Source organism: Streptopelia decaocto (assembly GCF_964273445.1).
Source record: "Streptopelia decaocto genome assembly, chromosome: 13".
Lineage (NCBI taxonomy): Eukaryota > Metazoa > Chordata > Aves > Columbiformes > Columbidae > Streptopelia > Streptopelia decaocto.
Window position 1 is genome coordinate 16,187,991 of NC_138668.1, and position 7,796 is coordinate 16,195,786.

At 48.1% G+C, this 7,796-nt stretch overlaps 1 protein-coding gene across 4 annotated transcripts in view; it reads right to left on the minus strand.

Annotated features, from left to right (window-relative positions):
- The window catches only part of ZC3H7A (zinc finger CCCH-type containing 7A), a 33,362-nt gene extending 28,704 nt beyond the window's left edge, over positions 1 to 4,658 (minus strand). For 2 of the 4 annotated variants that reach the window (XM_082064232.1, XM_082064230.1), the window contains exon 1: positions 3,591 to 3,740. The gene's annotated coding sequence lies outside the window, so the exon portion shown is untranslated. Of the gene's footprint in view, positions 1 to 3,590 lie in introns of all 4 variants that reach the window. The other 2 variants (XR_014185287.1, XM_082064231.1) reach the window with 2 other exon arrangements.
- Between the last annotated feature and the right edge of the window lie 3,138 nt (positions 4,659 to 7,796).

The window sequence follows — 7,796 nt, forward strand, 5'->3', positions numbered from 1 at the left end:
TTTTAACTTCTACTAGAAAAGCAAAGCCTATAGTGTTGCTTTACTCTGTACAATTCACTGAAAGAGACAAGCGAAAGGAAAGGAATAAAAATAGTACGGGATCTGGGAAAACAAACAATGTCTCGGTAATTAAGGTCATAGGCAGAACTGCCTGTTGCATTAGATGTTATATTTCTATAATACAACTACTGCTACATGAGCAACTGGAGCTCAATCTACTAAATCTAGTAAAACTGAAAAAAAAAAGCTGCCTAAACCCAAACAAGTTAAAGAACAATTTATACTGGTTTATCCTTATCACAGGCTTCAACCCATCACGCTTCACAAAAGCCGAAGCCAAGTGGCAGAAAGTACACTGCCAGTAGCCAATGTCACCTTCTCTGACAGACGCTGGGCCGGTCACACAAACAGGAGACGCGGAGGAAAACAAGTTTGCGTTTCTGGCACCCAGGAACACCTGCACTTCTCTCTTACACAAAGCCACTTATGCCTCTTACTGGTTATTTGCATTTCTTCCAGAAAAGTCTGTTTTCTACATTTTGGTACTTCTGAGGCATTCAAGAGAAGTTTTAAAGGACCTTCACAGTATTTAGGATGTGCCTGGGATAATTCTTCAGGCACGAGGGCTTTGAAAACGACTGCTAGACTATGCTGCAAAACTGATCTCTGGAATGCAAGTCACCCAACTCACACAAGAACGCAGACAACTGAGGTTTTCTGTGGAAGGAATACAGCAGGAAAGTCACACTGCTTTGGACAGTCTAGCCTTTCTATTTCTAAACTGCGAATCCAGGGAGCAAGTATGTACAGTTTGTCATGCACATGAGTTCCCCCAGTTGAAAACTGAGTGGTGAAGGGGAAGGAACCGGGCAGGACTACCCCCTCCTGCTGCACACGCTGGTGCAGACAGCTCCTTTACAGGAGCAGGGAGAATAGAAGAAAAATGCAGAACGTTACCTGGGGAGCAGAACTATTAATACTACCAATGGGAATTATGACCTTCAGCTCACTGTTACTGTTCGTTATTGACATTAACGGTTCCAGCTATAATAAATGCTTTTAATTAGCATTCTCTGCGCCTTCAGGCCTAACTGCTGACAACAACGGGAAGTCAGTGGTCCTGACTGCACGGCCCTCTCCACACAGCTAGAACTTAGAAACTAAGTGTGGTGTATAGACGTGTTCTTTTAAAGCACAGAAGCACGTCCTCCTGTCATGCACCGCTGACTTCACTATTAATGCAATTACTGGGTTACAGGAATCTCAAATTAGATCTTTGTACAGTACAAAGCACATTGAAAATGTTATCATGATTGCTGCTGATAGATCTCTACCAGTCTCAGTGCTTCAGCTGAATTACGAATCTTGACTGGGATGCACATCTAGTGAAAATCACACTGAGCTAAGAGACCTTCCTTTGGATCCTACCACCCCCCTCTTCATGACACAGGCAGGAGAGAGGGTAACAAACTCAAAATACTAAATCAACTCAGTCAAAAATTAACCCATCATCATCTAGACCATCATATTTCAAAACCTTCTCAAAGCAATCAGAAGCTGTGAAACCAAAAGTCTGCGTAAAAAATCAAAACGTGAACAGTCCACCAATGTTTCCATATAGGAAAAGTGTAGAAGAGAGAAGTTACACACTGGGTCCCAGAATAAAGAGAATAATGCAAAGAGAATGGGAAGCCTGAAACAGAACAGCAGGAGTGAATACATGGTTAAAAGGCAGCCAGTGTAAACCCCTTTCTCCTATAAGCAGCGGAAGCGCCTCTCTGGTGCTGCCTCCCGCACTACCAGCAGCAGCAAGTGCAACATGTTCAGGTACCTGCATCCAAAAAGCTGCACCCGTGTAACTCCCACCCCAGGGGCACGAGGAAGCAGAGACATGTGAGGTGGGGAAGTGCCCTGATCGCGCCCCAGGGATGTCACCCACAAACCGTCCCGTTGCCCCAGGTCCAACCCAGCCAAGAAACAAACTGGACACCGAGCACCTGCCCAACAGAACAAGCCTGACCCAAAGCAGACTTCCCAAAGCAATTTTATTGCCCATCCTAACCATCCGACAGTTTAAATGAATAATTACAGATAACAAACTGCAGTGCAAATTAAAGCATGGCTTACAGAGATTGTAAACTGCTCAACAGCCTTGGAGTGGCACCAAGATCAGGAAAGGAAAATAGAAAATTTAATATAAAGCCTTTTTAGAGTTATCTTCCTCAGATAGCAAAAGCATGAAAGATTCAATAGTCGTGCTCATGCATCACTGGGCAATTATGTAAGACATTTCAAACATGCAGCATGCATGGCACACATGTCAATAGTTTTGAATTAATTCCTCTGCTTAATCTAACACTTCTGGTTATAATCACACAATTCTGTTACGTCAGCTCAAAAAGCCACTTAATAACACAGACATAACTCAGTTTCAGTTTTTATTTCTGTAAAGAGAAACAAACTTAACTGTTGTCAAAATGAAATATCTAAACAAAACAAATGAAATGGAACTTACAGCAACAGTTCAACATCTACTCATTCCACATTTTTTATTTAAGTATTTAGCTCCATCTCCCCACACTCATTCCCTACCCACAAAATAAGACATTGTTCAGAGCTTGTTTTCTATTTTTGTAGCTTTCCTACTTTTTTTTTAATCCATGAAAGAAAAAGGAGAGAACAAAGATGCTTTGTAAAGTCACTTCATTTCCCCAGGAAATTAAGGAGTGGGGCTGGAAGACTTTGCCTTATTGTTCTCCAAGACACTTTAGGAAAGAACAGATGTGAAATACAAGCTGAAGAGAGAGCATCTTGTCAATAAGCCCAGGTTTATCAACAGAATCAGCACCAAGATAAGCTCTGGTAATCGAGTTTGATAACAACTGACAGCCTCTGGGGTTTTTTTTCGTTTTCACTTCCTGTAACACAGCGATGACTCTTCTGTAACCAAACACCGACAGCGCTGCCCAGCCGGGAGCAGCGGCTCGGCACATTCAACAAGCGGCAAACGGGCTGCTGGTTCCTTCAGGCGGACGAACGAGAGCACAACCCACCGTGCGGCGCGGGACGGGACGGGACGGGCCCGCACACGGCCCCGCTCGCCGCTTCTGTCAAGCGCCGGCTTTGCTCCGGTCACGGAGCAACAGGCGAGCCCCGGGAGCGCCCGTTTTCCCGGGGAGAGGCGGCTGCCAGCCGGCGGGCTGAGCGGGCCCCGGGGCCGCCGCCAGCCCCGCTCCGGGCCCGCCCGCCGCCGCCTTTGTTCGCGCCAACCGGCTCCCGATCGCCGGCAGAAGCCTCATCCGGGGGCACCCGCCCGGCCTCTCCAGCGGAACCGACAGCGGCCCGAACCAGCCGCGCCCGCCGCCCCCCGCGTCGGGAGGCACAGGCAGCGCGAGCGCCGCCCCGCGCTCCCGGGGGAGCGAGACGGCCGGCCCCGCGGCGGCGGGACGGTGCGGCCCCCCCTCGGCCGGGGAGGGGCGGGAGCGGCTCGGGCCGGACCGGGAGCGGCCCTTCCTCAGCCGGGACCGCCCCGCCGAGCGCGGGAGATCGGCGCGGGGCTCCTCCCCTCCCCCCCGCCGCGCAACCCCTACCTGCCCCTCGGGCCCGCGGGAGCGCAGCGCCGCGGAAGGCGGAGCCAGCGAGCCGGGCAGGCGACAGCGGCGGCGACAACGGCGGCGACAACGGCAGCGCCTCCCCCGTTCCGCCCTCGGCACCGCCGCCGCTGCCGCCCGCCCAGCGAGCGCGCCCCCTGCTGCCGGGAGGCCGCGGGACAGCCTACAGGCGGCCTGCCTCGATTGGCCGGAGCGCTGGCAGTGCGGGCTTCCTGTTTTGGCTCGTCACCCCTGTTTTGGAAAGCGGCACTTCTGATTGGTGTCGGCTCTGAAACTCTTTGCTGCTGATTGGCTGAGTGCCTCGGCCCGCCCCCTTTTTTCCTTTCAGCCGGCTGCAGAGCCCGCTCCAGGCCTTTCCGGCGCCCCGTGTGAGCGGCGGCACACGAACGGGTGAACAGACAGACACGGGTGCGCCCGCCAGCTGCCGCCGCCCAGGACGCCGCTCCGGGCTGCCCGGCGCCGCGGGCCTTCAACCCTCCCATCGGCTCTCCCGGAAGCGGCCTGACGTGAGCAACCTGCTCGCGGCGCCCCATGGGAGGCTTCGCGCCCAGTGACGTCACCCTCCCCGTCCGCTCCGGCGCGGGGGGCACTGCGCATGCTCTGAGCGGCCGCGGGGCCTCCCGCCAGTCCGGTGCGCGTGCGCCCCGCGCGGCAGCCGCCGGTGAGGGGACGAGGGGCTGAGGCGGCGGGACGGACGGAGCCCCGGGACGGAGCCCCGGGCGCGCTGGCGGCCTCAGCCCCGCCGGGACCGGGAGGGGCGGCAGTAAGTGGGCGTTACCTCGAGGGTCGGTGACACGAGCGCGGAGCCGGGCGGCGGAAGCGCGCCCGCTCCTGGGAGCGGCAGCCCGGGAGTGCGGCCCCCCCCCCGGGCCCCGCCTCAGCCGGGGTGTCCCCGCCGCTCGGCTGGGATGAGCGTTTGTGAACCCGGGAGCTTGTTGCAGCTTGTCACTCTTTATGTTGGAACTCGCGAAGTGCGTTTATGAAAACTCTTCAGGCGGATAATAAAATGCGAGCAAGCTGGAGGCTGGAGGACGTTGTTTTGTGGTTATTTTCCAGCAGCAGCCGTGGCCGAGCAGGAACGCTGAGCCGGGTCCCGCACGCCCTGCCCGGGGCGCTGCTGGTTGCGCGGACCCGGAATGTGCTTTAAATGCGGGGGGTTGGGCTTTTTCCTTCCTGACACTGGGCATAAATAGTGTTCTAATAATACTATTTCGTTTTTTCCGGTAGCATTAGCGATGGCAATGTCAGTGGTGCAGCTGACCAGTCTTGTACAGATATTCCCACAATTAATGTGATAAAAACATTTGATGGAGCTTATACGCTTGAACTGTATAAAGAAAAGCCTTCCAGATTTTTACAAATGTAATATATAAATTATACTACCATTAATTGATCCTGAAAGGAATACACTCGACTAGCAGTTTATCAAGTTATGCTGGTGGAAGATTCCCTGACCTGGTGAAGCGAATCTGCATTCACCTGTGTTCTGTTATTCAAGGAAGGGCTTAAACTGAGTCCTGCATTCCAAAACCACCCAAATACATCCTTGTTGCTCTGCCACCGGTTCACTGTGTCTTGTTGCGTTTGTGTCTGTTTTCTGATTGGGACAAGCTACAGCCTGCAAAACATGCAATTGTAGATTTTTTTTAAATAGTGCTTATTAAGACAGAAGAAAATACATATTCCATCATTTCTATTGCCTTACAAGTAGATGTGTTCCTTGTTGTTATGATAATATCTTAAGATTTATGGTCAAGTGGTTTATTTTTAAAAATCCCGTGTGAATTCCCTTGTTTAAGTGATAGTTTGAGCTAAGGAAGAGTTGGCACTTAGAGAAAAATGGATATTAAGGCATTTATATTGCTAGGTTTCTCAAAAACATGGCCGGCTTTTTAAACTTTTTCCACAAAAAGCTTATAAAGCAAAACAAGCAAAGGGACTTCTCTTGAACTCTGAAAAAAAATTCAGAGAGGAAACAAAACAGAACCAGTCTGGTTTTTGTAATTCAAATGTTATAAAGTAAATTGCTGTGGAATCCATATTTATTATGTGCTCAGTGATCAGGAGAGTTACGTAAATGTGAATGATAGTTTTAGATGAGTGGAAGAGAAGTTTCTTAAACGTCTCTGTGTTATTATTTAATTAACCTTAGACTTGAGCTAAGCAGCATCACAATATCGTCCTACACAGATGGCAGGTTGCAAAGTTGTGTTTTGACTCGGTTCTCCAACGGCCATGATTCAGATATAGCTCATCTCCTTTTTGCAGGTAGCGATGCCCCAGCAGGGAAGGGATGTCTGTTGTCTCAGGGGGCAGCAGAGCATTTGGAGAACAGCTACAGGGCGAGTTAAACTGTTATGATACGAGTCTGATGTTAGCTATGAACATTTTTAGTTTCCTTAGGAAACTACTTAACGTTTTTTAAATTAATTCAGGATTTCTTGCTTGCTAAAACACTGTTGGAAACTGTTCAAGCCAGTGAAACGCCCCTGGGTTTTTTTCAAAGGAGTAGAAATCTATCAGTAGAAATCTATCAGTTATATCCTTTACATAAAAATTCAGTATTAGTCTACAATAGAGAGTATCTTTGTTATATTTCAATGTCTTAATTGTAATCCGCAGCAAAAATTAAAAGCTAGTAAGCAGTCATTCTGTAATGCCCCGCTGTAACTTGTGGATTATTTTACTAAAGGGAAGATGATCTTGGCTTCCACAGCAGCAAAGTCACAATCCCATAGACCAGCAGAGGGCAAAAGTCCCAGCGGCGCTTCCTGGGCTGCCGGCCTGGCCGGGTCCGCGGTTCGGAGGAGCTGAATCCCAGGGGGTCGCTACAAGTTTATGTCTGACCCGACTCCAACAAAAATTAGAAAGGTAACAATTATTTTAGGTCGAAAGGTTCAAAATTAGAAGGAACTCAGTGAATTAAAACTCAAGTTATTTCAGTGCAATATTTTAATACACAGAAAATACATGTATAAGCAGGGCTAGTTCAAATTTGTTAATGCCAATCACCATCCTGAAAATTAGCTTAAGGCCTCTGAATGGCCTTATTTTATTCTATTCCATTTTCTCTATACTCTTGTGTTACTCATTTGTATGTTATAAACAGGCATTGGAGATGAAGCTGAGGAAAATTATACCTATTTTCTGACCTATTCACTAATACAGTATTTGCATCTCTCTTGTAACTAGCTAACCCATTCTCATGAGCTTCAGCTTACATCAGGTCTTAATTTTATTGTTTTCTTTTCTGTAACTGTGGCTGCACTGGTTAATTTAACAACGTAAAGTGTGTCTGGTTACTTCCTTTGGAAGACAGAGAAGGTCAGTGCATCCACTGTTAGCGTGAATCTTGGGAAGTGTTTTATTCAACATGTACTGCTTGTTGTAGCTGTACTTTAGATCTACACGTTTTTGTTATCTTCAATATCTTGATTTTTCTCCTCTAGTCCTGTCCTTATTTGCTTGGTTTTGTATTTATAGAGCTTAACTAATGCAGATATTAAATACTAGAGAATTCTCATGTAACTGAAAAGATGGGATATGGGTAAAGCGAGTTGATTTCTTTTCTATTACAGGTTATATATGAGGTTTAAATCTGCTCATAAAGAAGATGAGGGAGAGGGAAACAGTGGTTTATAATCTAACTCAGGTTATTTTAGTAAATAACGCAGGCAGAACGGAAGAATATCTCTCTACCCAGGAAGGGTTCCCTGCCAGAATAGCAAAAAACAAGTCTTTTTTTTTTTTAGCTTTGCCAAGATCTGGAAGTTCTCAATCTCTTAATGTAAAGCCAAATTAGTGTGAATTCTAGGAGCATACATTTAGTTGGACTTGTCCAAGAGAGACCAGGGAAGTTACTGAGCAAGGTGCATGCTGACTCTGCTGTCTTTGCATGTACTTAGCAAGCAGACTGGTCCAAAAGACAGAAGCCCATTTGTAGAGCAAAAGTTGTGTGGATGTCAAACGCTCAGCACCAATGCACATTTCAAGGGGTTTATTTTGGAATAGCTTTAGTCTGAACACGTGTGGAATGTAGTGGTTGGAGCACACCTTCCCGTCTCGTTGTACCCCAAAGGAATCCAGGGCTGAGACAACTCTATCAAATGAACCAAAGCACAGTACATGTGGACAATCAATTTGGCTCACTTCTGAGCCAAACTAGAATGCTAACATGGACATGCA